We start from the raw sequence: 27,723 nt of genomic DNA on the forward strand, positions 1-27,723 counted from the left end.
TGCATCAGTATCTAGAGACACTTTGGTTGGTGTAAAGCGGAAAAATCGAACCCTAGGTGTTTTCCCCCACTCCAAGGAGAAAGGGGGTCACTAGGATTGACGGTTTTCACTTAGGAGGGACTTTACATTCAAAAGAGGGGTTGAAACCCACAAGATCCAATCCCACACAATGCAAGACTGGATTCTAAATGAGTTTCAAGGGTTGAGACATCAAGGATACCCTCTTTTGTAAAGAATGTAGATAGAAAGATTGAACTAGGAATGCATGTAAAGTAAGAAAGATTTGCTTATAAACAGAGATAGGGATACGGGATGAAGCTGCGGACCTGGAATTAGCAGTAAAATGTCGAGATGATGCTGTTCTACAAATTTGAGCGAAAGTTGACGGGACGATGGCGCCCAGCGTGCAAACGGTCCTCCGAAAAATCCGCGAAACGAAGGGGGATCTGTTCGTCTCTGCACAAGGATTCCAAATTTTCAATTACAGCCGCGTGCTTGCAACCTACACACAGAAAAGAGAGGACGATCGGGGGGTTAGGGATTAGGGGTTTGCCTTTAGGTCAAACCCCAGTTTTGGAATTAACCAAGAAATGAGAATGCTGTAAATGTAAATGTTTGTAATGTAAACAAGTACTGATACCTTGTTGTAAGAATGTTTGTATTCTTACATGGGAAGGTGTAATGAATGTTGTATTTTGTATGTTGTAAGTGATCTCCTCTTCAATGGTTGAATCCTTGTCTTGAATGCAACACTTAGCCTTGAATGGAGACTTAGAATGCTCAATTGCTTGAAGGAATGGTTGAATGGTTGAATGTTTGAATGTTTGAATATCGCTTCCGCCTCTTGCTTGCATATATTTTCCTCTTTTTTCTCTTGCCTCCCCAAATGGGAGGGGAAATGTAGTTTATATACTTGTCAATTAGAGTTGATAGACTGATTTTTCCGACCTTAGGCCGACCTGGAAACATTATTTCCCGAATTGCAAACTTAAAGACCCGATGCCCAAAAGAGACCGGATCCAAAATAGGGCAAGGGACCAGGGCGCTGGGTGCCATGGTCCTGAGGGACTAGGGCACTAGGTGCCATGGTCCCACCTCCCGGGACAGCAGGGTGCAAGGAAGGATCAGGCCAAGGTGCAAAAAGATGCAGTTTTTGGTGTCGTAAATAGGTTTCGGGGTCTCCATTCAGGTTCAACGTTGCGCCGCCATCGTGAAGATCCAAATGCAGTCGAAATTGCAAGTGTCGCAATTTTAGGATGCTACATTTAGCCCCCACTTTAGCGGGAGTATAAGCGTACGCCCATACTTCCGGTAAAGTACAAGGGAACAACATTGAAAGACTTTCACCACGTCAAGGAGGCAAGATACACCAAGCCCCCAGTGGACTAAGGATCTTACGACTTCAATTGACAAAGTAAAAGGGAAGATCACGAGGGAGAACCATGACTGTCAGTAGTAAGGTTCCCTCACTATGAATCATGCAAGAAAGATATCAAAAATTTTCAAGGCAAAGCTAAATTTGTCAAGAAATTTTCAAGTATCTTGAAGAGATATGAACGAGGTATATGCCCCCCTACGTTAAAGCGATCGCACACGCCTCATCGGGGGTGATTGGTTTAAGGTAGTGATACATATAGGAAATGAGAAGGAAAGGAGCACGTTATCACAAGGATTTAGCCCCCAAATGTGAGATAAACCCAAGGATAATAGACACAAAACACAAAGCACGAGGTGACTTTGCTTTCCTTGGGGTCAGTATGCTGTATGATAATTCATGTATATCATATGTATGTATCCATAATTGTTCTTCATTCCCCAATCAAGGAAGGTCACCTAGAAGAAGGGAACACGTGTCTTTTGAGTCAACATGAGAAAGACCAAAAGAGATCTCAATGCTTTGCATCGTCCTCAAGTAGACAACACTAAGGACAACAAATAGAAGAATGGGAATAACACATAGAAGAAGTAACAAAAGCGATCAAGAGAGGAGGAGAGAGTCTGCTATGCTAATGAATTAGTCTAGCATGTCATCTACCCCCCGATCTTGCTGATCAATATTTCGGGAAGGCAGGAAACACGCTAGAGGAGGAACATCCAACACAGTAGACGGAGCTATCACAAGATCCAAACAAGGGCTATGTTCATGTTCCAAGCCACGTTGTTCTTGTCTAGGAGCTAGGATAAGTGCTTTAGAAAATTCGTTAGATAAATGGTTATCAACATCAACATATTCATATTCACTATCAGAATGAAAAGAAGTAACATTTTCATCATGAATAACATTTTCATCTATATCATCATCAAGATTTATAAAAATAGGATCTTTAACTCGCACAGGATCAAGACCATCATGCATCTTATGTTTAGGAGATTTTGGCTCAATTTCTAGCAGAGGAGAAAATGGAATAATGCTAGCTGAAGGTGTTTTTGGAGATTTCAAAGTTTGAGAAGCAGTTGCACAAGCTCTAAGACGACGCTTTCGTCGGCGTTCACGTGCAGAATGATTTCGTCTAGTCTTAGTAGGAAGTTGAGAAGATTGAGGAGGAGGAATATTCTCATCCTTATCACTTGGGTGTTTGGGTTGTGATCTCTTAGGTTGGATAATAGGAGAAGAAGAAGGTCTCTTCTCTCTATAAGAGGAAGGAGGAGGAACTGCTCCATATAAAGGAAGAATATTTGGTTTAGGAAGGAGACCAAGTCCATCATGACGAGGAGGTATAGGTCTACTTTTAGAAAGTTTATTAGGCATAGACATACTCACATCCATAGGGATGGGTTGAGAATCTTCTTGAGGAAAGACATTAGTTTTATCTTTCAAAGGAAGAACTTCCTTCTCCAAAACAATAGGAATATCAAGTTTGGGTGTTCTAGGTTCACTTAGAGATAGGATCATATCTTTTTTCCACTTTTGATAAGATTTGAAAAGATGATCACTTTGTGGTGGAAGAGATTGGAATTGTTTAGGCCAGAAATAATCAATAGGAACGCTAGAAGTTCTTTCAGCTGGTTTAAAGAGACTATGATTGACACTAACAACTTCACCATTATGGGGAAATTTCAAACACTTGTGAATAGGAGAAGCAATAGCTTTCATGGAAGATAGCCAAGGATAGCCTAGCTTCACACGAAATTGTTCGGACGATGGAATAATAGCAAAGTTCACATCAAGGGATTTATTATGGATCTCAATAGGTAATGTAATAGAACCAATTGCAGGAGAAGAAAATGCATCAAATAATTTCACAACCACATTTGTTTCGTCATAGATCACTTGATTCAATTGCAAAGTAAAAAGAAATTCTTCAGTAATGATATTAACCATGCAAGAAGGATCAATAAGCACTCCACAGCAAGGTGTATTCTTGACTTTTGCAACTATATATAAAGGACCATCAGGTGCCCTGATAGTTTCACTGGAATCAAAGGTGATGGAAGGTTCTTTAGGGATTTTCTGCTGTTCCACAAAGTTAATCACATTCGGAGTCATAGACACAAGATCATCAGGTGAGACAGAAGAATCATTAGTATCAATCGTATTAGAGGTATGAGAAGGTAATGGATCAGTAAAAATCTTAAGATTTTGGTTAGGAGGAGCTACAGATGTGTTGCCTTTATCATTCACACTAGAAACAGAGATAGTATTATTATCAATCAAATCTTGAATTTTACCCTTTAAAGCAAAACATTTTTCAGTATCATGCCCAGGTTGACGATGAAATTGACAAAAAGATTTGTTATCAAAATAGGGTGAATTAATCTTTGTAGGATCTATTTGCTTTATAGGAGGAAGAGTAAGCACATTTTGTTCCAATAACTTATTCATAATACTATGCAATGATTCATTCAAAGGAGTAAACTTTCTTTCTTTGTTGAAAAACTTAGAAATAGGAGGCACACCTGATGCTGCATTCACATTGTTGTTGATGATGTTTTAATTGAATTTAATGGACTCTCTGTTCAGTTTAAACTTCCCAAATGGTTGTTGACTACTATCACCCTTATCACTCGGAGCCATAGGATTTGCTTGTTCCATTTGACTCACAGTCAGTTGATAATTGTGAAGAGTTGTGCACAACTGTTGGAAAGAAGTAAACTCAGAAAATAGAAGTTTTTCTCTAATGTCTTTTTGTAAATTAGAAATAAAGATTCTTTGAATATCATTGTCAGGTACTGGAAAAGGAATTTGAGCATACAAATGCTTATATCTACTAATGAAATCAGTCACTTTTTCTTTAACACCTTGCTTACAATGCATTAAATCAATCAAAGTAACTTTAGGACTTATATTGTTTTGAAATTGTTGAATAAAAGCATTTGCAAGTTGTTGGAAAGAAGTAATAGAATAGGAAGGCAACAAGCAATACCATTGTAGAGCCTTGTCTCTTAATATTCTAGTAAACAGTTTTGCAAGCAACCTTTGGTCATGAGCAAAATCAGTACATATTGTTTGAAAGGTCTTAACATGTGTTAGAGGATCACCTTTACCATTGTAAAGCTCCAATTGCGGGATTTCAACATGCTTAGGGGGGATAGCTCGAACAATGTCAAGAGAAAGTGGGCTCGCAACATCAAATGTGGGCACACTAAACTTAGATTGATTCATAGAGGCAATTTGTTGCTGTAAAGAAGAGATCATTTGTGCAAGATTGTTAATGGTCGCTTCAATCGAAGAATTCATATTAGACATGTTAGATTGTGATGGAGGTATTATGTTATTGAAAGAAGGTATTGATTGAGAGTAAGGTGGCGGGACACTATGATAGTTAGTCATAGGAGATGATTGGAAAGGAGGAACACTACAAGGAGGAATGGAATGGTTAAATGAATTGCCCCCTTGCGCCAGGTTCATTTGTGGAGATGTAATAGGAACACTCATTGAAGGAATGAATGAAGAAGTCAGATTGAATGAAGGAAGAGGGTTAATTGAAGAAGAAGGATTGCCCCCATGATTGGTAATCATAGGTGGAATGTCTTGTATTGAAGTAGTCATTATGTTTGATGTAAAAGTAGGTATACTAGCAATAGAAGTTGTCAAAGGGATAGAATGATTGACTTGAGTAGGAGGTTGTGTATAACCCAAAGTTTCAGCACAACTCTTCATAGGCATCACATTCGAATCCACAATGTGTGCAATACTACGCAAAATATCAATTCCATTCTTATCATTTTGAACCATACGTTTTAGACCCTCAATTAAGGGAAGAGCTTGACTATCGGGGTATTCTTGAGACATCCATTGTCGAAAATCATCAAATTGGTTATCCAATTTCGAAAGTTGTTCTACAGAAACCTCATGGAGAGCTTCTTCATCATTAAGAGGATTAGAGGAATTACCCGTGTCCTCATTAAAAAGGCCATTCAAATTAGGTTCCATCTCCTCAGTAATTAAACCTTGGAAAGACTTAATTCTAAGGCTTCGTCTAATGGGAATAGTGTAAGTAGGGCTTATTGTTGTAAAACTCATGCACTAGGGAGAGAGAAGATTTTGAATTTTAAAGTTAGCAAATTTCAATAAAATCAGCCAATCTCCTAGATTTAAGCTGTTAAATGCAATCAGGACAATCTCCCGAAATTTCAGAAAAAATGTTCAGGACCGTGGCAAACGGAGTGCACATGGTCCTCGCAACTTTTTTCGAAATTTTCAGGGATGAAAGTTATGATGATTTTAAAGCTAATCTGAAAAAATTGAGTGATTTTAAGATCTGTAGATAGGCCAAATTAAAGTTGCAATCTCAAAATTGAACCCTACCAAGATTGTTGAAAAATGCAAAATTTGAATTTTGAAAAAGAGAGGGAAACTAAAATTTTGAATTTTGTGATTTTAGAGGGAATACTAAAAGCAATGCAGGCTTTGAAATTTAAAAATTGACTTAATTTCACGCAAAATTCAATTTTGAAAGTGGAAATCAAGGTTGTTGCAATTAAACATTTAATTTCAAAAGTCACAAATTGCAAAAATTTGAATAAAGCACTGAAATTTCGAATGAATGCCAACACACTTTTCAGATTTAGGATAGTAAGAAGCACAATTTTGACATGAATTTTAATTTCAATAATTTTTGAATGATTAGAAGCCTCAATCCAAGCAATCACTAGACCAACTTTGACTTTAATTTTGAAAATGTTAGAATTGATGAAATCAGCCAAAATTCTGGATTTTAGCAGAAAAATACAGTAAGATCTAGCTCCCGAAATTTTGGAAAAAAATGTCGGGGACAATGGCGCTCGGGGTGCACATGGTCCTCGCAACTTTTTTCCAAATTTTTAGGGATGAGAGATATTATGATTTTGTTGCGGAATCCAAAGTTACAGCCGATTTAGAGGTGTTTTGATCAGTGAAATCATCAGTCAAAGGCTGAATCAAGAGGGTTTTAAAAATTAGGGTTTTGACACTTAACCACTTAATTTTCAGAATTAAAGCACAGATATGATTTGACAATTTGCAGTAGGAGGGTAGATCTGAAACAAGCATTAACAATTAAACATTTCACAAGCTTAATTACTAAAAAGAAAATTTAGGGTTTTTATGCAATTAACCTCTAAAATTTGCAAAAGATCAAGCATGGAAATGTAATTAAGGAAGCCAATTTTTTTTCAGCTCTAACCATGAATAATCAGAATTAGGATGTTCACGTCAGGTTCACCAAAATGTAAAGCAGAAAAATCGAACCCTAGGTGTTCTCCCCCACTCCAAGGAGAAAGGGGGTCACTAGGATTGACGGTTTTCACTTAGGAGGGACTTTACATTCAAAAGAGGGGTTGAAACCCACAAGATCCAATCCCACACAATGCAAGACTGGATTCTAAATGAGTTTCAAGGGTTGAGACATCAAGGATACCCTCTTTTGTAAAGAATGTAGATGGAAAAATTGAACTAGGAATGCATGTAAAGTAAGAAAGATTCGCTTATAAACAGAGATAGGGATACGGGATGAAGCTGCGGACTTGGAATTAGCAGTAAAATGTTGAGATGATGCTGTTCTGCAAATATGAGTGAAAGTTGACGGGACGATGGTGCCCAGCGTGCACACGGTCCTCCGAAAAATCCGCAAAATGAAGGGGGATCTGTTCGTCTCTGCACAAGGATTCCAAATCTTCAATTACAGCTGCGTACCTGCAACCTACACACAGAAAAGAGAGGACGATTGGGGGGTTAGGGATTAGGGGTTTGCCTTTAGGTCAACCCCAGTTTTGGAATTAACCAAGAAATGAGAATGCTGTAAATGTAAATGTTTGTAATGTAAACAAGTACTGATACCTTGTTGTAAGAATGTTTGTATTCTTACATGGGAAGGTGTAATGAATGTTGTATTTTGTATGTTGTAAGTGATCTCCTCTTCAATGGTTGAATCCGTGTCTTGAATGCAACACTTAGCCTTGAATGGAGACTTAGAATGCTCAATTGCTTGAAGGAATGGTTGAATGGTTGAATATTTGAATGTTTGAATATCGCTTCCGCCTCTTGCTTGCATATATTTTCCTCTTTTTTCTCTTGCCTCCCCAAATGGGAGGGGAAATGTAGTTTATATACTTGTCAATTAGGGTTGATAGACTGATTTTTCCAACCTTAGGCCGACCTGGAAACATTATTTCCTGAATTGCAAACTTAAAGACCCAATGCCCAAAACAGACTGGGCCCAAAATAGGGCCAGGGACCAAGGCACTGGGCGCCATGGTCCCACCTCCCGGGACAGCAGGGTGCAAGGAAGGATCGGGCCAAGGTGCAAAAAGATGCAGTTTTTGGTGTCGTAAACAGGTTTCAGGGTCTCCATTCAGGTTCAACATTGCGCCGCCATCGTGAAGACCCAAATGCAGTCGAAATTGCAAGTGTTGCAATTTTGGGACGCTACAGTTGGAAAACTTTCAGCTTTTGAATTTGAGGAATTTGGTCATGTTACTACTATTAAGATAGATCCAGCTTTCAAGGCATCATCATCAACTGCATCATCATCATCATCTGATAAATCTAATTGGAAAACCTTCTATGAAAGAGAACTTGAAAAAAGTAGGAGAGAAAATGAAGAACTTGAAGAACTTGAAGCACTATTTGTAAGGAAAATGTCTAAAGGTCCAATTGGAAGTAAGTATGAAGGTAAAACACCCTTTAAATGTTTTAACTGTAATAAGATTGGTCATATGGCTTCTAGATGTCCTGATAGACATGCAAGATTAAGAGTGTTAATGCATGGTAGCTTATGCAAGATAAGATCTTCCTAACCTTCCTTGTTCTGTTATTTATCTACATGCTTCATGTCTGATTTATATTGCATATGATTATCGGATTGTACAAACATTGCTTATCATTATGCTATCGGGCTAACAACCCGATAGCATATTAATGTCAATTGTTAATTGGCATTAATATGCTATCGGGGTATTAACCCAATAGCATATTAAATGCTATAAGTTATCGGGTTAAATTCGCCGATATATACTTGCTATCGGATGCATAAACATTGGCACCGATTCACATATGTTATCGAGCTTAATTATATCGACCATATTTGTTATCGGGTTTAATGAATACACCGCTTCATTTGGCATTAACATTGGTTAACAAATGCACCGGTTGGATTATATTCATCGTGCACTTTGAATCATCGGTGTTTATATGAACCAATTCATTAAATTGATCAGTCATTATATTATGATATTACAATATGCTATCGGGGGTTTTTGAACCGATAATCAGCATTGTGTTAATGGTATAATTGTAAAGGCACTGATCAATAGGTGCATTGATCGGTCATGCCTTGGTCAATACACCAATTGACCGGTTGCCTAAATGATATATATGCCAATTGAATTCATTTGGAGAAGACATAGAAAATATTAAATGATCTCTCTCCTTCAGACCTGCAGATAAAAATCAGAATTATTAGACATTGACATAATTCCTCATATCCATATATAGCATTCATAGTTCATAACTTGTTCTTTAATTAAAATTGAAATAACTTTACATGGTATAAGAGCCAAGGTAATCGAACCTAAGGCTATTCAATTTTGATAAAATTCAAGGACTAAGTTACAAACTACATCACATTTCCATAATGGCCAACGCTATCAGATTCGAAGATAGACTCGGAGGTAGCGAAGATTTTTCAGCTTCGAAGTTTAGAATCAAAATGATTTTAAGAGAAAAAAAAGTTGATTCATATGTCCAAACTGAAAGTGCACAACCAGAAGATGAAACCGAGAAATTCACATGGATCGAGGGAAATGATAAGGCTATTAAAATAATAATGGATGGGGTAAGAAATAATATAATGCCCATCATTAGAAAGTAGGAGACGGCTTATAAAATGTTCAAGGCACTTGAAAGGACATTTGAGATATCAAATGCAAGTTGTACTCTGGCATTAAAATGAGAGATCAACCATATCAGTATGAACAAAGGGGAGACAATTAACTCCTACTTCATGAGGATATCAACCCTAAGAGATGACCTAGCTTCCCTTGGATACGACATCCAAAGCAAAGAGTTAACACTCATTGCTCTAGTGGATGGAACACATTCGTCCAAGGCATCAGTGCTAGGTCCAAATATCCTAAGTTTGAAAGACTAAGAGATGACTATCTACAAGAAGAATCCAGATTGAACAAGGTAGGAATAAAACAGAAGAATATAGATGAAGACTTGCAAGTCCTAAATACAAACATCAATAAGAAGTACAAAAAGAAGCAATTCAGGAAAAGAAGAGCTAAACAAGGCAAGAACACTTCTAAGAAAGACCTATCACATGTTCAATGTTATAGGTGTGACAAATTTGGACACTATGTTGCAAACTGTCTGGAGAAAGGGAAGCAAGCCACATTTGCAAAAGTGAGGAAATCTAGAAGAGAAAATGACTTCGAGAACTATGTCCTCTACTCAGCACTTACAAGCCATGCTTCAAACAAATCTAACTCATGGGTGATCGACAGTGGTTCATCCAGACACATCACCGGCTTTAGAGAAATACTAGACTCCATGATAGAGAAAGATGATGAGGGAGTAACCATCGAAGATGATTCTTCACATCCAGTCAGAGGAATTGGAACCTACACCACCAAACTGAAGACAGGCATGTCACTACAACTTGAAGAAGTACTATATGTTCTAGGCATCAAAAGAAATCTAATCTCCATATCAGCACTAGAAGATCAAGGATACAGAGTGACCTTCATGGAAAACAAAGTGTTGGCTTGGCCAAAGAGATCCTCCATCAAAGACGCTAAGGTCATTGGTCGAAGATAAGGCTATTTGTATGAGCTATGTACAGAGCCCAATCTAGCATTGATCCATGAAGCAACTAATGCAAATGAAGTATGGCACAGGAGATTAGGCCATCTGAATTATAGAGCTTTGTCAACCATGGGAAACCTTGTCACAAGTCTACCTAAGTTGAAGCAATATCATTCAGAGGCATGCAAAGGGTGTGCCTTAGGTAAAAATACCAAAAATGCATTTCAGAATAGTACTAGGAAAACTAGCAAAGTTTTGGAGTTAATTCATTCTGATATATGTGGACCTATGTCCGTACCCTCGCTAGGGGGATTTTTGTACTATGTAATTTTTGTTGATGACTACTCTAGGAAGATGTGGATCTACTTTCTGAAATGTAAAGAATCAGAAGAGATCCTAAGTAGGTTTAAAGAGTTTAAAACATTAACAGAAAATCTCTCTGAAAACAAAATTAAAACCTTAAGAACTGACAATGGGGGGCAATACACATCAGGACTATTTAAAGACTTTTGTAAAAATTCTGGGATTAAGAGGGAGTTGACAATACCTTATAATCCACAACAAAATGGAGTAGCTGAAAGGAAAAATAGGACCATAGTAGAAGCTGCCAAAGCCATGATACTAGATCAAAATCTAAACTTGAACCTTTGGGCAGAAGCAACTAACACTGCAGTGTACATACAAAATAGATGTCCTCATTCACACCTTGAAGATAAAACTCCTGAGGAAGTCTTTACCAAGACAAAACTAGATATCAGCCATCTTAGGATATTTGGGTGTCTGGTCTATATTCATGTACCTAAAGAGAAAAGACTAAAACTAGAACCCTCTGGAAAAAGGGGAATACTTGTAGGATACAGTGAAACTTCTAAAGCCTACAGAATATATGTACAAGGGCAGAGAAATATTGAACTCAGTAGGGATGTAATCTTCGAAGAAGATTTAGCCTTCAAAAGGGCCCAAAATACAATAGAACTTGAAATTCATAATCCTACTCCTAACCTAGAAGAAGAACCTCCTCCTGAGCTTCAGAGGGAGTATCTTGAGGAAACTATAAGTGAAACACAAGACCCACCTATAGATAATCACAAGAAAAGACCACTATGGGCCACCAAAACTATAGCAGAAGCTCAGAAGTTCGCTACTCCTTCAGGAACCTTCAGGGAAAGCAAGAGGCCTAATAAATTCATCAACTATGTTGCACTTATGAATGATCTCTCTAAAGCTGAACCTAACAATGTTTCAGATGCACTCAAACATCAAGTATGGATAGATGCCATGACTGAAGAATATCAGTCCATTATGAAGAATGATGTTTGGGAGATTGTTCCTAGGCTAACCAAGAAGTCTGTCGTGTCTTCTAAATGGTTGTTTAAAATCAAGCATGCTGTAGATGGCAGTATTGAAAAACACAAGGCTAGATTTGTAGCTAGAGAGTTCTCACAGAAGGAAAGAATAGATTACGAAGAAACATTTGCACCTATTGCCAGGTACACATCAGTAAGAGCTGTCCTAGCCATTGAAGCAGCAAAGGGGTGGAAGGTACATCAGATGGATGTTAAGACAACATTCCTAAATGGCAAGATCGTGGAAGAAGTCTACTTAGAGAAACCTGAAGGGTTTGAAATTCATGATGCAAAGTCTCATGTGTGTAGACTCAAGAAAGCTCTTTATGGGCTCAAACAGGCTCCCAGAGTTTGGTATGAAAGAATTGACACCTATCTCTCAAAGCTGGGTTTCTCTAAGAATGATGCAGATCCTAATCTCTACCTCAAAAGAAATAAAGGTGATATGTTAATATTAATTTTATATGTTGATGACTTATTAATTACAGGAGATGATCACCTAATAGATCAATGCAAGAAAGATCTATCCACAAAATTTGATATGAAAGACTTGGGGCTTCTTCATTACTTCTTAGGATTGGAAGTATGGCAGAATTCTGATAATATTGTACTAAACCAAGGGAAGTACACCTTGGACATATTGACAAGATTTGGAATGCTAAACTGCAGACCCATGACCTCTCCTATGGAAACCAACTTCCATAAACTTAAAGAAGCAGCAACAGAATCAAGACCTACTGACCCCACTCAATACAAGCAGATGATTGGGTCCCTGATGTATCTAGTAAATACAAGGCCAGATATCTGCTATGTTGTTAATGCCTTAAGTCAGTTCATGTGTGAACCTAAGGAGATACACCTGGTTGCAGTAAAGCATATAATGAGATATCTACAAGGTACCCTATAGCTTGGTCTTAAATATGAAAAGGTTGACATAGATCTACATGGATTTACAGATTCAGATTGGGCTGGCAGTGTGATTGACAGAAAGAGCACTTCAGGGTGCTGCTTCAGTTTAGGGTCAACCATGATATCCTGGATCAGCAGAAAACAATCTTCAGTAGCTCAGAGTTCCATAGAGGCTGAATATATTGCAGCTTCAATGGCTGCCCGAGAAGCAGTATGGCTAAGGAAATTGCTCGTGGGATTATTTGGAGAACCTATGAAACCTATAGTCATTCAGTGTGATAATCAAAGCTGTATAAAACTCTCTGTAAATCCAGTATTTCATGACAAGTCCAAACATATTGAGATTCCATATCACTATGTACGAGATATGGTTGACAGGAATGTGATAAAGTTAGAATATGTGTGTACAGGAGATCAAACTGCAGATATTCTAACCAAACCTCTTTCCAGAGTGAAGGTTGATCACTTCAGAAAGGGTTTAGGTATGATAGAAAGGTAATCTGCTTTGTAATCTATACTTACATATATTTAAAATGTTTAAGGTGTAAACTTCTTTGTCATGTTTGGACTATCTCTTGGCTTCTTGCCACCTGTGTTCATATCTAAGAGGTGACGATCTCTCAGATACTGAACACTTGTATGTAGACATCATAAGGTGACGATCTTATGATAGTTAAACCAGTAATCATTTTGGATCACTGGTAAGTCATGGATGTGCCATGACTATGTTGTGATACAACATTTGCACAAATGTTATTGCATTATCACAACTTGGATATGATGAGAACTTAAGCACTTCTCATATGGTTATCCTTGTATTGCGTGTTAGGCAATACTGATATCACGTGTAGGTGATATCTCAACCATTGATCATGTTGGATATCTGGTAAGTCATGGATGTGCCATGACTATGTTGTGATAAACATTTATAAATGTTATTGCACTTATCACAACTTGGATATGATGAGAAACTAACCTTTCTCATAGACTTATCCTTAAGTATTGCGTGTTAGGCAATACTGATATCATGTGTTAGGTGATATCTTGATGAATCTTACAGATCACATGTTTTGGTGATTTCTCACATGATCAGGTGATGATTCTCTTACTTTTATCACATGTTAAAATAATACTTTATGTCACATGCTCAAGTGATGTTCTTCTATTTTGTATCATATGTCTTGATGGTACTTCTCATGTATAAATGATTTTTGCTGACTGACATTATCTTAGTTATGAAAAGGAAATGTGATGTAGGTTGCCTTATCTATCTTCCAAAGCTAAGAGGGAGTGTTAATGCATGGTAGCTTATGCAAGATAAGATCTTCCTAACCTTGTTCTGTTATTTATCTACATGCTTCATGTCTGATTTATATTGCATATGATTATCGGATTGTACAAACATTGCTTATCATTATGCTATCGGGCTAACAACCCGATAGCATATTAATGTCAATTGTTAATTGGCATTAATATGCTATCGGGGTATTAACCCAATAGCATATTAAATGCTATAAGTTATCGGGTTAAATTCGCCAATACATGCTATCGGATGCATAAACATTGGCACCGATTCACATCTGTTATCGGGCTTAATTATATCGAGCATATTTGTTATCGGGTTTAATGAATACACCGCTTCATTTGGCATTAACATTGGTTAACAAATGCACCGGTTGGATTATATTCATCATGCACTTTGAATCATCGGTGTTTATATGAACCGATTAATTAAATTGATCAGTCATTATATTATGATATTACAATATGCTATCAGGGGTTTTTGAACCGATAATCAGCATTGTGTTAATGGTATAATTGTAAAGGCACCGATCAATGGGTGCATTGATCGGTCATGCCTTGGTCAATACACCAATTGACCGGTTGCCTAAATGAAATATATGCCAATTGAATTCATTTGGAGAAGACATAGGAAATATTAAATGATCTCTCTCCTTCAAACCTGCAGATAAAAATCAGAATTATTAGACATTGACATATTCCTCATATCCATATATAGCATTCATAGTTCATAACTTGTTCTTTAATTAAAATTGAAATAACTTTACAAAGAGAAGAAACTAAAAGAACATATAAGCCTAACCCTGACTATTAGAAATACAAGTTTAAGAAGAATAGAGACAAATCTTGTTATTATGCTGATGAAGGAGTTACTGATGATTTTGATGAGGATCCGACAGACAATGGATGGGCTTTTGTTGCTATAATAGAAGATCAAACAACACATACTGTTCAACCGGTAGAGCAGGCCCTGGCAGCTAAAGTTGAAGATAAGGATGAATGGATTATTGATTTAGGATGTTCATATCACATGACTAGTGATAAGAGTAAATTCTTAACCTTTCAGGAATACAATGGAGGTCTAGTAAAATTTGGAGATGATAAAGCTTGCTTGATCAAAGGAAAAGGCACTATATCTTTTGATGGTAAGCACAACACTGATAATGTTTACTATGTTGAAGGTTTGAAGCATAATCTTTTGAGTGTTGGTCAATTAGTTGAGAAATGATTTCAGTTACAATTCAAGAATGGTAAATGCAAAATCTTAAACAAAACTGGTTTGGAAATTGCAACCAGTAATCAGACTACAGGTAATATCTTTCATTTGAACAACAATGAGAAAGCATGTTTGGTTGCACATATTGATGAAAGTTGGTTATGGCATAAGAGACTTTGTCATGTAAATTTTGATTGCATTGCGAAAATCAGTACAACTAAGGTGGTAAAAGATTTACTTAAGATTGTTAAACCTCACAATCCGGTGTGTAAGGAATGTCAATTTGGAAAACAAGTTAGAGAAACTTTCAAGAGTATTCCAGAAAAATATAACAATGTTTTTGATCTAATTCATACTGATTTATGTGGTCTAGCAAGAACTAGAAGTATACAAGGAGATAGGTATTTTATGTTAATCATTGATGACTATTCTAGAATGTGTTGGGTTACTTTTCTCAGGGAGAAATCTAAAGCATTTGAGAAATTCAAACTATTCAAGATAATGGTAGAAAATGAAACTGGTAAGAAAATCAAATGTTTGAGATTAGATCAAGGAGGTGAATTCACATCTAAGGAATTTAATACATTCTGTGAAGTGAATGGGATCAGAAGATAGTTATCAGCACCCCGGACACCCCAACAAAATGGAGTTCTGGAAAGGAAAAACAAAACTATCTTGGATGCAGCCAGAAGTATGATATCAAAAGCAAATCTACCTCATATATACTGGAGAGAAGCGGTCAATACAACAGTTTATACATTCAACAAAGTTCACTTCCGAGGTGAAACCAGTAAGACCCCACATGAACTATGGTTTGGTAATACTCCTACTCCTAAATATTTCAGAATATTTGGAAGTAAATGCTATATTAGAAGAGATGAGTATATTGACAAATTTGATCCTAGAAGTGATGAAGGAATATTTCCTAGTTATTCATCTAAGAGCAAGGCATATAGATGTTTTAACAAGAGATTGCAGAAAATTGTTGAGAGTGCAAATGTGAAGATTGATGAACAGTTTAGAGGAAATTCAAGGTACACAGACTCTAAACTGACAATAGAGATAATCACAAATGAACCTACTGTGAATACACCGGTACAGAATGGTGATCCAGTTACACCGACATCATCTGGAGATTCAACAGTCACTGAAGAACAACATCAAGTAAAAATACCCTGGTATGTAAGACTGAATCATTCTGAAGATCAGATAATTGGAAACAAATTTCAAGGAGTTATGACTAGAGGAAGATTGACAAATGAAGAAGTATGTCAATTTCTCAAATTGAACCTACATCAATTAATGAGGCATGTGAAGATAAATATTGGATTAAAGTTATGGAAGATGAATTGGAACAAATTGAAAGGAATAACACCTGGTCATTAGTTTCGGGGCCTAAAGACAAAAATGTAATTGGAACTAAATGGGTTTTCAGAAATAAATTTAATGAAGATGGTAAGGTAATCAGAAACAAAGCAAAATTAGTGTGTAAGAGATATTCACAGAAAGAAGGAATTGATTACAATGAAACCTTTGCACCGGTAGCTAGAATTGAGGCAGTCAGACTTTTATTGGCTTTTGCAGCACACAAAAACTATAAAGTATATCAAATGGATGTTAAATGTGCATTTCTGAATGAAGATCTTGAAGAAGAAGTTTATATTGAACAACCTGATGGATTTTCTTTGACAGATAACAAAGATATGGTTTGTAGGTTAAGGAAAGCTTTATATGGATTAAAACAAGCTCCTAGAGCTTGGTATGCTAGATTGGACAAATATCTTTTGAAGCTTGGATATACTAAAGGTAATGTTGACAACAATCTATACTACAAAGTGACTAATGATGACATCTTGGTTATTGAAGTTTTTGTTGATGATATAATCTTTGGAGGAGAAGATGGATTGTGTAAAGACTTTTCTAACAAAATGCAGCAAGAATTTGAAATGTCTATGATTGGAGAGATAAAATTCTTTTTAGGATTGCAGATTTCACATACTGATAAAGGTATATTCCTATGTCAATCTAAGTACTTGAAGGAATTATTAAAGAAATTTGGCATGGTAAACTGTAAACCTAGAAGCACACCTATGACTACAACTGATAAATTATATTTGAAGGATGAATCAACACCTATTAATTTGACTAGATACAAGTCTATGATAGGAGGTTTATTGTATTTGACACAAACAAGACCTGATATTATGAATGTAGTATGTATTGTTTCAAGATTTCAGAGTAATCCTAAAGAAAATCATGAATCAGCAGTGAAAAGGATTTTTCGGTACCTACAAGGCACTACAAATCTTGGTTTTTGGTATCTTAGAGATGAAAATTTTGACTTATGTGCATACACAAATGCTAATTGGGCAGGAGATGTGGATGACAGAAAAATCACCACCAGTGGAGCATTTTTTCTTGGTAGCAGACTAATTTCATGGTTGAGCAAAAAATAGAGTTGTACAAGTCTATCAACAACAGAATTAGAATATGTTGCAGCAGCAACTAACTGTACATAGGTATTATGGATCAAACAAATGTTGAAGGACATAAAGGTAAAATGCAAGGAACCTATAACTATTTACAGTGATAATATGGCAGCAATTGATATATCAAAGAACCCGGTATTTCACTCTAAGACTAAACATGTTTCTATCAAATTCAATTTTCTAAAAGAGAATGTTGAATCAAATGAAGTGAAATTGGTTTATATGAATACTAAAGAGCAGATTGTAGATGTTTTTACAAAGCCTTTGCCTAAGGAGACTTTTGAATATCTCAGAGAGCAACTTGGAGTCCTACCCCCATCGGTAGACACTTAGACAGTTGATGTTTGTCATCAACCGACAGAATTAACAGAGAAATCTTTTATTCTGACTTTGATGAGGAGAGTTACTTCTTAGGGGGAGTACTTGGTATTTTGTATTTGAAACTGGTTTTTGAAATGCTTTAGCATTTGATGTCAAAGGAGGAGAGATTGATATGGAAAAACACATTATCCCTTAGGGGAGAGATTGTTGGAGAGATTGATTACTCTCTGTATTTGTATTTTCATTTCTGGTTAATGATCTCTTTGGGAGATTGTTGTTTTTTAGTTTTTGGTATTTTTGTTTTGGCACTTTGATGGTTTTTCCATCTTGTGTTGCCATCAATGCCAAAGGGGGAGATTGTTGGTATTTTGGATATGTTGATATGGTTTTGTCATTGATGTCAACACCTGTCATCACTTGTCAACACTTATCAGCACTTGGAGATTTTGGTTATGTTCATCGGCAAGTCAGAGACTTATGCACAGTCACCGGTATTTGGTTCACCCGCAGATTATATTGTTCATCGACACTTGGAATGACTTGGTGACTACTTGGTTATGTCAAAGACATTATTTGATCACTTGGTTTTGGCGATTTGGTTATTTGTTTATTCGAGCTTGCATATTTGCTGTTACCAGCAAATAGGTCCAGGATAAGCACCGACAGGCATATCTATTCCAGATCAGCACGACATGTTATGGAGATGATTTATTATTATTGTAAATGCATTTGAGCCAACATCATGCATCAGATATTGATTTATTTGTAATTGATTTTATTGTAATATCTTTTAGTGAGCTGACCTATTCAATTGGTCTTAGGTTATGGTATAAATGTAAGATCTCATTTGTGAGATTGATATGCGATTGCAAAAAAGAATTGTTATAAGGTATATGCAAAAATAAGCAGAGCTATACACACAGACATCATTTGAAGGTTGAAAGAAGGTTTTTGTGAAGGCAATCAGAACTAAACTAGTACTGAATCCAACATATGAAGATGCTATTTTGTGCAGTACATTATCATTGGATTTAACCATCCAATTGTAGTCTGTGTGACTCTCATTTTGTGATTAAGCAGTGAGCTCTAGGCAACTAGCCTTTTTACATGTGCAGAATCCATATTGTACACACATACTATCTGCAATAGTATCATTTGATTGTGGGTAAGGCTTCCCACCATGGTTTTTCCCTTTACAGGGTTTCCACGTACAAATATTTGTGTTATGTGTTGTGAATGTTATTGTCTTTCTGTTTCATGCATTAATCTTTACCGGTACTGCAATTAACCGATAAAACTGTCTATCGACATAAAGTTTGGTTTACCGGTATCAAACATTAAGTTTTGGTTAAGTTAATTTTGGTTGAATTTATTGGACAATTAATTCACGCACCCACCCCCCCCCCCCCCCCGCCCCTCTCTCAGTTGTCTCCGAGACCTAACAATGCCTAAACACCACTCAACAACCAACAAATAATACACTAGCTAATGAGGAAGATATTGTACAACTAGTAATGGATGAAGTAACAATGGAGGAGAAATCAAAGTATGAAGAGGAGTAAGAAGGGGAAGGTGAAGAGGTACCTATGCTAGAGATAAGAATGTTGGAGCAGACAACATCCAAACTAAAAAAATCAAATATGAAGAAGAAGGGTAAACTAGGACCCAAATCCAATAAAGATAAATTAGCAATAGTCACGATTGCAGTTGGCCAAAGGAAACTAAGATCAAGGAAGGATATCATCCTTCCCTGGGGACAATGAGGTGCTTTACATGGAATGTGAGGGGCTTAAACACCCCTAATAAATGGTGGTTAATCAAGCTCCAAATAGATCAAGCCAGAGCAGATATAATACTCTTACATGAAACCAAATGGGAGAACTGTTAGGATTCCCACATATACTGAGAGGGGGGGGGGTGAATCAGTATCTAACTGGTGATAAGAATTTCTTAAGTTAAAACATGCAGAACATAAAATAACAGTATACCGGTATGCAAGAATTAATGCAATAAACAGAATCAGAAACGTCCACATGAAAAGAACACCATAACACAAGAGTAAACAAAGAATGAAGGTATGGAGGCAGTGGACAGGTTTGTTTGTTGAGGCAGATGGAGCCTTAGGTGAACTAGGTGTAATATGGGATCCACTTAAGATAGAAGGGACAGTCATGGGGAAGAACAAGAATTGGATGGTGGTAAAGTGCAGACTGATGCAAAATAATGTTTCCTTCTACTTAATAAATATATATGGGTCTATCTCTATGTAGGACAAAAGAGAGCTACATGGGCTCATCTCATAAGAATCTTGGGGAACCTAAGGAATGAGAAGATTATCCTAGGGGGAGACTTCAATGCCACTTTAAGTAATGAATAAAAAAGAGGGGGATTGACCAACATGATCAACATTCAAAGAGATTTTCAATGCTTTGTTGACAACAATCAACTATTAGACATCAAAACCAAGAATGGAGCCTACACATGGACGGACAGGAGGAAAGATTTCACTAACATAGTAGAGAGGCTTGATAGGTTTTTGTTCTCTAGGGTTTGGGACAACAATATGGAAGTACAAGAAGCAATGATTCTTCCATACACTAGGTCAGATCATTACCCTGTAGAATTAATGACCTCCTTGGAAAGCCCACTAAATGGTAGCCCCTTTAAGTTTGAAAACATGTTGCTAAGGAAGCCCACATTGATGGCACTGATGGGACAATGGTGGACAAAAATAGATGTGTGAAACAATTCAAAGCTATACAAAGTATAAGCAAGAAATTCAAACATGTCAAAAACAAACCCAAAGAGTGGAATAAGGAAAAATTCAAGAACATCTTTGTAGAAAAAGAAAGGGTGGAAAACAAGGTCTCAAAACTTAAATGAAATCAATATTAGTAAATGGATGAGGATGGAAGAATATGAGAGAAAAAATACTCAAGGAAGAGCTCTTAGAATTGCAGGCAAGAGAGGAATGCTATTGGGGGTAGAAATCAAGAGAAACGTGGCTAAGTGAAGGAGATAGAAATACAAAGTTTTTTCACAACACAACAATATCAAACAAAAATAGGAAAAGAGTTGGAGAAATAAGGAGGCAAGATGGTGGCATGGAAAAATCCATAGAAGAAGTTAACATTAAAGCAGTTAGATACTTTGAGGACATACTCGATAGGGAAACACAACTACACCAATTGGAGATGGAGGAGATTATCAATGCAATTCCAACTATAATAATAGAAGAAAGAAGAAAGGTTTTATACAAAGAAATCACCAGAGAGGAAGTCAGAGGTGCAGTCTTTCTATTCAACACAAACAAAGCTCTTGGGCCAGATGGATTTTTGGCTAGATTCTTTCAACACTTTTGGGACACTGTGGGGGAGGATATAACAATTGTGACAAAGGAATCAAGAAAAAAGAAGGTCATTCTTGGCGCAATAAACCACACCTTCTTGACTCTCATACCCAAGAAAAAGGAGGCACAAAGAATGAATGAGTTTAGATCAATAGCCTTTGCAACATGACATACAAAATCATAACTAAGGTAGCTATAATTAGGTTGAGGACACTGCTAAACCACATAATATCAAAAGAGAAAAGTGGATTCTCCCAAGGAAGATCGATTGTGGAAGAAATAATCATTGCCCATGAAGAAATACACACCACAAGAAAAACAAGATCAATTTGTATGATTTTAAAATTAGACACACTCAAAGCTTATGATTTGGCAGACAAAACATTTCTATTTAAGGTACTCACTAGTTTTGGATTTAGCTCAAATTGGATTAGATGGATAGAGAATTGTATTAGTCCATCGAGTTCTCTATACTAATCAAGGGTGTGACACATTGCTTCTTTCCATCTAAAAGAGGAATAAGTTAAGGGGACCCCCTCTCACCTTTTATATTCATACTAATGGCTGAAGCTATGGGCAATGATATCAAACAACGAAGGGAGATAGGGAATTAGAAAGGGATCAACTCCATCTCTCACTAGTAGTTTGTAGATGACGCCATTTTGTTTGGGAATGCAATTTGCATAGAGGCAAGAACCATAGAATTTTTTAGACAAATACTACAAGGCTTCGGGACAGAGCATCAACTGGAGAAAATTGGAGGTATTTTTTCTAAGCACACAACTAGGATTGAAAAGGGATATAGCAAATGTTCTAGGACTTAGAGTGGCAACCTAACCTAGGAAATTCTTAGGGATGCTTATATTTGTATGAATAAATAAAACAAGCTAGTAGGAGAGTCTAATCAATAAATATAAAACCAAGATGGAGAGTTGGAAAGGGAAGTGGTTGACATCTATGGGGAAGCTCCTGATGATAAAGGCAATTCTATTGGCAATACCAGTGTACTCAATTTCATGCATGAAACTACCCAAGATGACAAAAGATGCACTAAATAAGGCTATGCAACATTTCTTTTGGAGTGGGACTAGAGACTAGAACAAATTACCACTAGTAGCATTGGATAAGGTCTACTCCCAAAAGAGGCTGGGGATACAAGACTGAGACACTTTGATATAGGAGCATCCCTGGTTCATAGCAATCTTGCATCAACTAAATAACATTTTCCTTTCTATTTGCAGTTCCAGTTTTCCTTTCTGTGTGTCCCGGTTTTGGCTCACCAGATCTTGTGGAGTTGGATTATATTAGAAGACTTGATCATCTTTCTTGCTTCCAGACCGCATCGCATTTGGATCATTTTCCAGCAAAATATCGCTACCGATTTCCATGATAGTTTCCTGTTACCGGTTGCTTGGACCTATTTTGGTGATCTACCGGAACCCATTCTGAAGCTTGCAGAGCCTTGGACATTGATTTTGATGTTCCTTGGCATGTGACCGACCTTTTCCCACAATCTACGTTTCATCGTTTGGATTTTTTAGAGGAATCTCTTGGTGGAGGCCGACCTTGTTTATTTTCCACGTTAGGTCTTGTTCTTCAAGTTTCGATCCCTTTTGGGTTGACTGGATCCTTTGAATCGATATATATATATATATATATATATATATATATATATATATATATATTTGTAATTATGCATTAGAATGTAATCAATTAGAATCAATCAGTGAATCAAGTAGCTAGACAGTGCGTAGAAGATAGATCATAAGATTCAAGGTCTCGGTTGTGACCTATTCTACTAGGCCTATGAGCCAGTATGTTGTAACCCCGTTGCTACTGGTTGAATGTAATCGAATTTCATGCAATAAATCAATCTATTCTACATTGCCTCCATCATATCTTTGTGTTTCCATTGTGTTTACTCTTGTTGACTGACCCAGATTGATCTCTTTTAGGTCCCTCATCGCCGATGACTTCTTCAAGTAGTATCGAAGCGAAGTTTCATTCTAGAGGTTGTGTGCCCTGAAATTTTTTGTTTTAGGGTGGTGGATTGTAGATCCGACCTACAACCGTAGAGGACTAGCGTGAATGATGGCACGAAGAGGAGATAGGAATGGTGGAGCGCATGGGAATGCAGACCCTATTGTGATGGAGATGTTGCGAGGAATAGTAACCCAATTAGAAGCCGTGGAGACAGACCAGAGAAGAGGCCGACATATTGAAGATGTGAGTGAAGATGAAGGAGAAGAAGCCCCGACAAAACAAGCAAACCTACTGGTAGTTGATCTGGGTGAGGAAAGTTTTTTGAGGGTTTTTAGTAGGGTGAATACTAAACCTCATTTTACCCTGTTGGAATATGATGGGAAGTTAGATTCAGATGAATTGATGGATTGGATCTCGGAGACGGAGAAGTATTTTGATTTTGAAAACATTGCAGAAGAGAGGAAGGTGAAATATGCCTGTACCTGATTGAAAGGTCATGCATCTCTTTGGTGGGAGCATTTGCAACTTGATAGACAAAGAAGAGGTAAAGAGAAGATTAAGACATGGGATCAAATGATTGCTAAATTGAAGTCAAAGTTTGTGTTGGTGAATTATCAAGTGGATTTGTTTCAAAAATTGCAAAATTTGAGACAGAAGGAATCTAGTGTGAAGGAGTACACCGAAGCATTTTACAAGTTGAACATCAGATCCAAACATGTTGATGATGAAGTTGAACAAGTTGCAAGATATTTGAATGGATTATGAGTGTCTATACAAGATGAATTGAGTATGATCAAATTGGAGAGAGTTGAAGAGGCTTACCAGTATGCCCTAAAGGCAGAAGAGAAGTTAAACATAAGACATGAGTAGAGACAGAGAGGTAGAGGTGGAAGGTTTACCGAAGGAAGATTTCAAGGAGGAAGAGGATATGCCGGAGGAAGAGGAACCAGTACAGATCAGAGCAAGGACAAGGAAGTGAGAAAATAAGGTAATTCATACCAGAAGGATGATAGAAATTTCTACCGGATGGTTACCAGAATGAGAACTTTGGAAGACAAGATAAGAGGATATTTAGAGGAACCTACTTTAAGTGTGGAGGAAAAGGACATCGTGTATTCGAGTGTAAGAAGATAAAAACTACAAGAAGAGTATTAGTGGTGGAAGAAAACCCCATCGGATCAAACAATAAACCAAAAGATGGAGAACTGTTGATGATGAGGAGAGCTTTGTGTCATACTGGAGGAGATGAAGAGCCCTTGCAGAGGAAGAATTTGTTCAAGACCAAGTGTAAGGTATCTAATAAGTGTTGTAAAGTTGTTATTGATAGTGGTGGTTCAGATAATCTTGTTTCAGAAGAGATGGTGAATAAGTTGAAATTGGAGAGATTGAAACACCCTAAGCCTTATCAGATATCATTGATTCAGGATGAACATAAGTTGTTAGTAAGTGAACAATGTTTGGTGAAATTGAAAATTGGGAATTATCATGATGAAGTCTTGTGTGATATTATGCCTATGGATATTTGTCATCTTTTGTTGGGTAGACCTTGGCAGTTTGATAGACAGGCAATACATGATGGGAGGAAGAATACATACACTATTGTGGCCAATGGGATGAAGCAAACCTTGTTTCCTTTGGAGGAACCTTTGAAGAATGAAGTATGTACGAATGCTAGAATTTGTTTAGTAGATGGAAGGAAATTCATTGATGGACTGAGACATGAGAATGTGTGTTTGCCTTAATTCCTAAGAAGACAGAGAAACATGCCATCCTAGGGGAGATTGATGTGATGCTAGACAATATTAATAAGAATCTAATGGTGTTGATGCCACAAAATTACTATATGACTCATGGGCATGAAGGGGAAGTCTGCAAATTGATATGTCCCCTACTCTAATTGCCTCAAATTAAATCTCGGATACACAAATTTAGAAGATTAGGGTTAAAGGGATTACTTGTAATAGTTAGCTTTCGAAAACTCCTTGACTTTAAAGCCTTGCAATTATCACATATAAAACATTAGCACATATATATACAAATTAAGTTGTTAATGTTGTCAATTAGAACATGTAAATTAATATTCTATTTAACTATAATCATATTAAACCTATTCTAAGTTTGGGATATGACATGATAGGAGTGACCCAACCAAACCTTACTAATCCCAAGAGCAGAACATTGACCCTCTTGGCCTCGGTGGCAAAACTTAGGCCCCATCCAAGGTGGCCTACTTAGTAGGATGTTGGTCTTACTTTCCTATCCATGTCTTATCTTTTGTGTTGCTTCCAACTTATCAAGGTAGGTCTGGTAGGGGGAATGTAGTGGAATTCTCAGCTTAACCAAACTAAGCCCAAGAGCAAAGCATTGGCCCTCCTGGCCTTGATTGCATAACTTAGGCATCGAACAAGGTGGCCTACTTAGTTGGCAGCCTTAACCCTCTACCTACATCCCCCATCCTTCCCTTCATGTTGAGTTTGAACATGTAATATCTAGGCACTAGATTCTATTCATATGAAACTGATATACATAATACATGGTAAGTGAGAAAATACATGAAAGGCCAATATAATATTTTCATTATAGTTTTGTCAGTGACTAATGTTTATAATATACTAATACATTGCTAGAATATTGAAATTATAATAGAATGATCATTTCTCTGTAACCTTATTATTTGTATTTATTCCTTCATTATGGCACGCGATTATGGTTATGCTTGTGATTAATTATAATTATTAAATTGTTTGAATGGGAAGATACATTTCATAACCATAAATTATTTAGAGCAGATTAAACCATACCTCCTGAGTATGCCTTCAATGCTTCCCTTACGTGATTGTTGAGTGTTGGTATATTCTCCTGCCATTTCATTTCTTCGTCTATGCCCAGACTCCTATTTCCAACGATTCCTATTCTTTTTCCTTCTTTTTTCCCTTCTTACCTTTCCACGTGAGAAGTGTTGGCCCATATTTAAAATGGCCAAGAGTTGCTGGTGCCTTTGGGGAGGGACGTGACTTTATTGAAAGTTACGTCCTTCTCTTAATATTATTTTCTTTAAAGTATCATGACTTTTAGGCAATTCAGTCATTTGATTAATATTTATTTATTTAATTAATATTATTTATTAACTATCATTTGGTTAATATTTATTTATTAGTTAATATAGGAATCTCATAAAATAGTTTTTTTAAGATCTATGACTGCTTTTGACTGGAGCTTGAACTAGTGGGGCCACAGAGGGGGACCCCATCCCCAAATACAAGATCTTTGAATGATGAGGTATTAACACCTCCCTATTAGTTTTATGTAATTTCTTCTCTCTTTATCACTCCAATCTCACCTTATCTCTCCACACTTTTTCTCTCCTTATCACTCTGTTCCTCACCTTATCTCTCCAGTCTAACACCTCACCCCTTGTCTCTCCAAGCACCACTACCTAGTTCGAATCAAATGACAACCACCTCGATACCAATGGGGAGCATCAACACTATGCATGTGGCATGGTATTAACACCACAAACAATGAAGCACCATTGAGAGAAGGGAATCACCATTGAGAGAAGGAAATCACCGATACCATGGCCAACCACCACTGGGGCAGGCTGAAATCCATGGACCACCACATACGAGCAGATAGACAACCGTCATGACCAAAGCAACCAGCAGGAGATTCAAACCAGGAATGATGTATCAACACAACTTGCAACATTGTCGTTGCACTATGGGGTGAACCCCAATATCATAAAATAGTTGCTTATTATTTGCATGTATAATATAATCAATTTGTTGATTATTTATCAATAGAGACAATCAATACAATACTTCTTAAATAAATTATGAGGAGATCAAAATATTTCATACATAAATATGAGTGTATATATATAAGATTATGGTTGGAACATGACAAAAATTCTCACTAGTGTGGTTGTTAGAAATTGAGGCTCATTTGCAAGAGTGCATGGGGGAAATTGAGAGGGTCCTAGTTTTCTTACAATGCCTAGCCAACATTTTTCCTCCTACAACAGAAGAATGTGTCCAAGATTACATGGAGATGGAGGGGAGGCCGGTGGAAAGTTATAGTGAGGAGGAGAGTTTGGAACCAAAGATTCCAATGCTGCCACATAGTGGAGAAGAGTGGGTAGAGGAGGACTCCAGAGATGTGAAAGAAGTAGCCAGAAGCTTGACCTATGTAGAATGCAGGTTTGAATGTCCAGTGGTGGAAAGGGCAGAAGTGGGGAAATGAGCGAGGAGGGCAAAAGCGACATTGGGAAATGAGGAAGATGATTTCTCCACTCCTGAGGTGGGCAATAGGTAACAGAGGACACATGCATACACAAAAAGGGAGACAATGAGGTTTGAGGGCCCATGTGCAACCAATAAGGCAAGGAAGGCCTAAATTATGTTTTTTGCTTGTTTCTGAATATAGATTGTAACTATTTATTTTTGGGTGGCATAGAAATATAACTCTATAGATGGTTTGCTGCAATTTTGGATTATGCAGCTATGGATGTTATGGGTAGATAGGTAGATACACGACTTTCATTGATTTTTGTTTCATCAATGAAATAAGCCATTTTCTAG

General features: G+C 37.0%; 1 pseudogene; it reads left to right on the forward strand.

Moving 5' to 3' along the window:
• LOC131036057 (MADS-box protein JOINTLESS-like) overlaps positions 1-27,723 on the forward strand; it is a 124,361-nt pseudogene that overhangs the window by 11,344 nt on the left and 85,294 nt on the right.

This window comes from Cryptomeria japonica, chromosome 10 (assembly GCF_030272615.1).
Source record: "Cryptomeria japonica chromosome 10, Sugi_1.0, whole genome shotgun sequence".
Taxonomy (NCBI): domain Eukaryota; kingdom Viridiplantae; phylum Streptophyta; class Pinopsida; order Cupressales; family Cupressaceae; genus Cryptomeria; species Cryptomeria japonica.